At 29.9% G+C, this 8086-nt stretch overlaps 1 long non-coding RNA gene across 1 annotated transcript; it reads right to left on the reverse strand.

Annotated features, from left to right (window-relative positions):
- Nucleotides 1-7156: 7156 nt before the first annotated feature.
- Nucleotides 7157-8080, reverse strand: LOC110427492 (uncharacterized). Its single transcript, XR_016352062.1, has 2 exons — nt 7808-8080; nt 7157-7683 (listed from the first exon to the last, which is right to left on the reverse strand). It is a non-coding gene; the product is annotated as an uncharacterized LOC110427492 (long non-coding RNA).
- Nucleotides 8081-8086: the final 6 nt, after the last annotated feature.

Genomic DNA, 8086 nt, shown 5'->3' on the forward strand with positions numbered 1-8086 from the left:
TGGGAAGATCGATGCCAACCCTGAATATTTCCAATGCAATGATAATTGAGTTGGGAACAGGGTCTTCAAGGACTAAAACAGAGTTCCTCTATCTTCTTAAGTCTTTCCCTCCACAATTATTAACGCTATAATGCTCCTTTACGATTTATGTTTCTCAATTTTTTTTTTATTTCAGAATTCAACATATCATCTGTCGTTTAGATTAAGATATATACTTTTAATTTTAAGGAAATTGGTTGACAAAAATTAATAAATATAATTATTAAATTTAACAGTTATTACATAAAATAATTCTTCATAAACATCAATTTGAATTTCTTAATTTTGTTAAAAATAATTTATTAATTTTTATAGTCAATTTTCGTCAAAGTGTATAATATCTAAAAGATTGCATTCCAACGTAAATTAAATAACAAATTGAATCTTAAAATAAAATGTTTGATTTTAAAAGGAATATTTAATCAAATTATTTAATTTAGATTTCTTTTTTTCCTGGTAATAAAACAAAAAAAAAATGCAAAAGTTGATACCTATCAACACGGTTCTTGAGCTTCAACAAGAAATTCTCATTATCTTCCTCTGCAACTTTGACCAACCTCTCAAGCAAAGTCCTCTTTTCTTGCCATCCAAGGTTACAAACATCGATTTCATTGGCACCACCTCGAGAGCTAGTCAATATACCTTTCCTCAGACGAGCAACAGTAGGTAGTTTCTCAAGTGCAGCCCATTTTAAAGCTTCTTCATCATCCTCATCTCGGGAAGACCTCGAAAAACCTTCCACGTCATTGTTTCTCCATATCGAAGAACTGGCGGCTCGTAGACTTCCCCGTAAACTACTACTCGCTCTGTATATATCACCACCTTCCATCACCAAAAGAAATGCGAACACCCACCAAAACAATGAAAACTTTCAAGTTCCGGAGCTCAAATGAAAAAATGAACAAACAAAAGAGATGGGTTTTTCCCTGTTCAAAGCAAAGAACTCAAGAATATTTATTGAGGAAAAGAAGTCGGTATCCTTTTGTTTACATGCTCTGTCTTTGAACCAGAGGAAGAAGATATGGCAGAAGAGGAAAAAGAAAAACGCCGGTATGAGGTTAAGGAAGAGGGTGGTGCAACAAATATAGGTTGAATATATATATATATATGTAGGGTCGTTAGCAGTAATCTTGTTATCTGTCAAATTAGGGCCGTTAACTAGAAAATTTTCCGGGGTGTTTCGTGGGGATTGAATTAAATGGCGGGCAAAGTTGTATAAATAAAGATATTTGAAGATTTTGCGAGACTGTTTCAGTCTTTCCCAACTTATACTTTTATTGCTATAAAATTCATTTTATTCCAATCGCACATAAATAAAATAAATTGATGGTAACTCATTTCAGGTTAGACCAACGGTCCGATTCCAAATTCGTATAAAAAATATATCAAAATAAAATTTTTATTTTAAATTTTGCGCAAAAAATAACTTTGAAAATGTGTGAGATGGAGTGAAATAAAACCTATAGATTTTTTTTCTAAAAAAAAAAAAATGAAAGTTTTATGAAGGTGGGACCCATGGTGCACGCACCAAGTCCAACGAACTTCCACGTGGACCAAAATTTGATGGGCAACACCGATCGGTTTTGGGATTCTGATATGTTAGAGATAACCCTAGCTCTTTATTATAAATAAAAATTGCTATTATAATTGAAAAAAACATACTTCTTGTTTACTCTAATATCTTGATGCACAAAAAGCCCATAATGAATAGAACAAATCCCACTTAGTCACAGTCTCATGTAATCTAGACACTTAATTAGACTTTCCAAATCCACAACTGATCTTTTGAGTATCCATACGTGATGAATGGTTAATTCATTAATCAACTAGGCCTAGATTAATCACCAATCTTTTTAAAATCACTAGAAGTGATGCTAACGCTATAAACTCCATTATTTAAATATATGTTCCCAAATGTTCATCTCAATTATAATCTCAACATATGTAGTCTAGATCAACGCTTTATGATAATCATGTTCATAGTGTTTCAAAGATTATAAAGAGATTAAACATGAGTCGACTATCCATCAGGATTTTGATTCTACTATAAGCAAATACATAAGTGTGGGATCATAATTTAGGTAATGGTTAAGCTTAAATTTGATTCTCACATGATTCTAGTTCACATTATAGTGTCATTACTCAAAGTCAACCATTTTGATGATTTGAGACTTATCATTCTTTTGAAATGAGTCACATTCGTTTTGTTGGAAGTAATCTGGACACTACAATCTTAACACAATAAAGTGACCAGCTTTATTATATGGCTATGAATAATTTTTAAATTCAATTAAAATACATGTCTCCTATGTATGACTCTTCATACAAATATATTTTCGCATCTCAATAGAATCATAGTACCTTAATAGCTAAATAGTAAATGATTACTTAAAACAAATTCTTCGTCTTATTATCAAAATGTATTTTCATTACAAATAAATTAAATAAAATTAAACATAAAAATATACTTACTTTCTAGAGCACCATATTCTCAAAATTCCTAAGATTTATAATATCACCTAGTCCATGTACTTAGCTTAATTAACATTCATTTTAATCTAATTAAGATAAATCCTAATCATATTAGGCTTAGTTAAGTTTCCATTTATATTAATCATTATGATTTAATTTAATTAGTTAGTCAAACTATTTGACTCATTTCCCAATTATTTGGAAATAGAACAAAATAGGTAACCTTATCTTTTAAGTAGTTATTATATTCTAGTTTGCTAAATTTCATTTTCTTTCCAAATATATTTTAGGAAACAAATTTGACTGAATAATAAAGTGATAATTATCATATTTAATCTAATTAAATATGACATAATCCAATTCCTTAAATTATGGAATATCAATCGGTAAATAGGAAATTAATTTCCTTGTGCATTCAAAATTCCAAAACTTTAAGATTTTCTTTCCTTCCTCCGATCAGTCAAAGTTAAAGGTGTTAATATGGACTAGGCTGGCTCAAAATATTGTAGGCTAAGAAAATATGAGCTGGGCTAAGCCAATCCATTTTTTACATGGGCTATCAAAACCCCAACCCACCCACCCATTGTCAACCCATAAGCCAAGCTAGGCTAACCCATTTCTCTTTTTTCAAAAAAGAATAAATTTATTTCCACAATTCTACCTAATAAACTCCCTATCAATAAAATTGTTCCATGATTTAATCCATAAATTGAATAATAAAAACATATTACAAACAAATAAATTATACCAAATATAAATATGCAAATAAATTACATCAAACATAAATAAAGTTTCAATGTTTAACACAAACTACAATCTCATCAACATAAGTACATGATCAAATAAATAGAAACTTTTAGACTCCTTTATGTCCTCCCCAATCCTCATCCTCAAGTAAAACGTTTGAATCTTGTTTGGACAGCAATGATGTCTTAAAGTCTGAATCATTATTATCTAATATTCATTGCCATAAAAGAAAAAGAGATAGTGAGTTTCAATCTTAACTAAAATTATTAATTTGGCAAGCAAAGAGTAAAGACATTGAAATATATAAAATAAATAATACCATTTGTAGCTAAATTATTAATTTTATATAGTTAAATGTATAAAATTATTAAATTAACTAAAATTATTAATATATTTTCTAACCTACACTAACCTCAGACAGGCCACTGATCAAATGGGCTTAACCCATATAAACCCTGTTCCAAACCCACTTCACTTTTAGTAAAAAATGGACTGGCTCAATGAGCTAGGCTAATTTTGACAAGTCTAGTCAAAGCTTCCCAAACTACGACCAATTGGGATGGCACATGGACTCCTCTCTAGCCTCTAAAGTGGCAACTAAACACCAATCAAGTAACCAAAACTTACAAGTTGGAATTTCTCCACAACCGCAATACCTTAGGTATTGCATATCCCTAAAAGTTTGGTTGTTCATGAACCTTTTCATGAACAACCATTACCTAAATTTTTCAAACCATATACTAAACAAATTGGCATATTTTCAAAGCTGGAAATTACTCAAAGTAATATTAATGAACCCTAGAAAAATTCTAAATTTTTTTCGTTATGATTTATCACCATTCAAGCTTAAACTCGCAAGAAACTATTTGAATTTGAACTCTAACTTTTCAATATATAAAAACTTAGTTGAAATCAATATTCAAACACCTAAAAACAATTATTAAATCATGATTAATAACTAGAATTAAATTCTAAAATTTACCAACACAATTTTTGATAATTTAAACACATGTATCGGTTTTGACTAAAATTTTTGGGCAAAACGATGTTTGTCCGTTTGGTAACAACCAAAGCATAGTATCTAATCAAAGGACAACAATAAGGAGGCACTGATACTAATTGAAGGATGTCAGGAATGCTCAAAGAAGAAATTACATTCATATAACATAGCGGAATATAAACATACAAAACCGAAACCACCCTCGGATCACTTATGTTGCCTTATTAATCGGTTAAAAGCAAATATAAACAAACATATGTTCAGCCATATACCTCAAGAAGTAATTTCAAAAAATCACGTGTCAAAATCTCTTCACTTCATTGTACACTAAAGCCCAATTGTTGCAAATCAAAGTTGTCTATGTGTCTAACCTCCAATGGTGATCCACACAGATGTCAATTGAAAACCTACACTAGATTGAGATTATGTGGTGCCATGATACTACTCTAGTAGCCCAGATTTTTTGAAAAATCTCAACTCTCAAGGATTATTTGTTTTTTACTTGAAAAGAAGATAAGAAAAATTTTTCTTAAGAAAACGATGCCTAAGGCTCAGTTTCTCTTTCTATTTTATTATCATCTTTTCTCACCAATTTCTTACGAAGTGCAGCATACATGTAAAGGTATTTATAATTAACTTAAAATGCTAATCCAACTTTTGGTTTATTGCAGTTTAATCTTTCCACTTAATTAAACAATTTAATTAAGTCCATAGTGGAAATTCCTAATTTCCAATTAAATTCTAGTCCCATTTTAATTTCACATTGTCATCTTATTATGCGTGACCCATTAGGTCCACAATAGATTGACAATAAATATAAATCAATTTATTTAAAAATTAATATTTATATTTATAAATTATGAACGACATCTAGTAAGACATCATGACCACTTAAATGTTAGGAGAATCAATATGGTTTGATTAACTTTTCAGCGTACAGCATCTCAATATAATTTGATCCTTTCATCAGAATATTCCAAATAGATAAAAAACCTAGCTCGATGTTTACTTTTTAACTTATCCATATTAATCTTGTAGCTTCCATAGTAACTTATCAAGATTGCCTTGGCCAAGGATTTTCAATCAATATAAGCCAGGAGCAAATGAGATATGTTCCCTTCAAATCACTTAGGGTGATGAATCTTCATTGACTACTTATTCATCTTTGCATGCTTCATACTATATCCAAAAACACCCTATTTAGGCATTTAGTCACCCCTAAATAACCTGGTATCACTAGTCTAAGAATTACCTAAACTACTCACACATGAAAGTATTTTCATAGACATTTGAGTGAAATATAAAATGAAACTTTCATAACGAGTCATGTTCAGTGAATTGTTCCTTAATATGCACCTACATTCTATCTCTAAGTATCTCATATACTTCAACTTATGAAATGAATTGCTTAGTTCCAAAGTAAGGAAGCTTAGCATCTGCCAATCTTTGAGCATTGTCAATGCCCTTATTCTTAACATTATAATGATCAAGAACATATTTAGGAATAAGGCTTTAATGTATAAAAATCTCATAATTACAACCTTTATAATTTTTCTACAAGGTCATTATGTTCTAAAAACTTTATCTACATAAGTCTTTCATGACTCTTTATAAATAAACTCATGAATAAAGATATACCTCACACATTATATAAAAATTCATAATATATTTAATATGAAATATGACTAATTAATGTAATATTTTACAAATATAAAATCAATTGGCTTGCAACGCTTACACTAACAAATTAATATTTTTAATGCACATAAAAATTCATTAAAATCTCAACTACATAATTGAAAATAATCATCTCTTATTTTATAAAGGTAACATGTCATCCTTCTCAAAATTTAAATAAAAAAATAAGCTATCACTGCAAGTGATCCATATCAATGCACTCTAGTTTCACTTATTAATTAAGAGAGTATCTTTCCCATCCCTTCTCTCGTTCTTCGTACATGTTCTAAACTCAAATTTTAAGAGGAAATTTTTTTCCATTTAAGCATTAAAATTAAGGTGAAAACTTCATAAAAGCAAAAATAAAGAACTCATGAATTCGATTCCATAAGAATTTTAATAGAATCTTAACATAATTAATTAAAAATAATCACAATTATAAAATATTTTACTATTTGCGGATTCATATTTATTCAGATATGTAAGGTGAATATTTGTCCCTGTCAATATAATCCCATCATCTCATTAAGCCATATAACTCAAAGATAATTCCTAGAAAACGAATTGAAAACTAATTTGTTAAGTCATTTATATCTATAATAATTTTAGACGAAAGAATACAAGTAAATACTTAAGTAAAACATTGCTTCTTGCATTCGTGAATGAAAAGAGCTGCTACCTAATGGGCTAAACTTTTGTATAGTTTGTAGAGTTGCTTAAGTTTCCGCAGATTGAATTTGCTAAAGGGCAAGAATAATAGAGGAGAAACATAACACAGATTTCATGCCAAAGAAGGCAAAATATAAGGTGTCATGTTCAAGTGGAAAATTCTCAAAACTTTAATGAATCTTAATGTGTATAACAAAAATATCTGCTCTATCTTTCTAGTTCATTTTTTAGTTTTACCAAGTTAAATGTGAGGTTTTACCCTTTAAATAAGGAACATCATTTTTTAAGTAATATACTTTTTAAAATCCACATGAGGAAGCTTTGGATTAATTTATTTATCATAGTTTTTGAATTTGGACATAATTTCATAAAGTTTTTGTTAAAATTAAATAATTTTATGTCAAATAATTAAACACTTGTAGAATAAGCTTCTTTTTTCTTCTTCTTCTTTTGTGATGGAATAAATCCTTCGCCATGCACTTTCTTCTCCTATGATTTACAAATACATAGTAATTGAATTTGAACTTTGGCACAAGAAAAATAACATTTGGCTCATCTCAATTAAAGAGTTTATTTATTGATTCATAGTTACATACAACAAAATCTCAATTACAATGAAAGAATTTGTAACTTTGTAATACATTGTGTATAAAAATTCAAATGTCATTAGATTTTTTATAGGAATGTAACATATAGGAACGGGAACTTTTACTTGCTCCTTTCCTTATAATACTCTAGCATTACTAGGATGGATCTTTAAACACTCTACATTGAGGATAAAGAATAATAAAACAAAAAAAAAAAAAACAATTCTATCGTCTTTGGAAATTAAACACCTTTATGGAAACGGTAAAGATTGCTCCAAAGAGTACTGTGAACCCAAGAATTACAGCTGCAACCACCCCCAGAAAGTCATGTTTGAAGTCATAGGCATTTCTCAAGTATTGCTCAACTGTCTCACCATTGCTGCTATCCTCGAGGATGTCCTGTATATCTCCAAATTGTGAAACAACCAATCCATACAAGGTCCAAGATACTGGACATACCCAATAATACCATCTCCACCACACCGGAATACTCTGTATATAGAACAAGTTTGAAAGAGCGGGAAGAAAGTTAATCCTAATCAAGATATGTGTAGGGTATTTGCTAAAGATACCAAGAGTTTTGAAAAAGAAAAAATTATGAAAAAGCAGCACTTACAGGTCGTGGGATGATGAATCCTGAAAAAAGATTCCATATTCCATAGAATGCTGAGGAAACTATCGCTGCAATGTGGTGGTTTGGTGTGACAGCCACAGCCATCATGCCATAGAATGTAAAGTACAGCAAGGTGAAGTACATAATGAACAGATACCAGAAGAACTTAGCAGCGGTCCATTCAAATCCGATCATTGCATAGACTATAATGCCATACACAGCAGATTGAACAAAAATATATGGTAACTCGATTAAGACCTGTAGTTGCAAAATAGAAGTCAA

Source organism: Theobroma umbraticum, unplaced genomic scaffold (genome assembly GCF_002168275.2).
Source record: "Theobroma umbraticum cultivar Fairchild unplaced genomic scaffold, ASM216827v3 scaffold_34.0, whole genome shotgun sequence".
Taxonomy (NCBI): domain Eukaryota; kingdom Viridiplantae; phylum Streptophyta; class Magnoliopsida; order Malvales; family Malvaceae; genus Theobroma; species Theobroma umbraticum.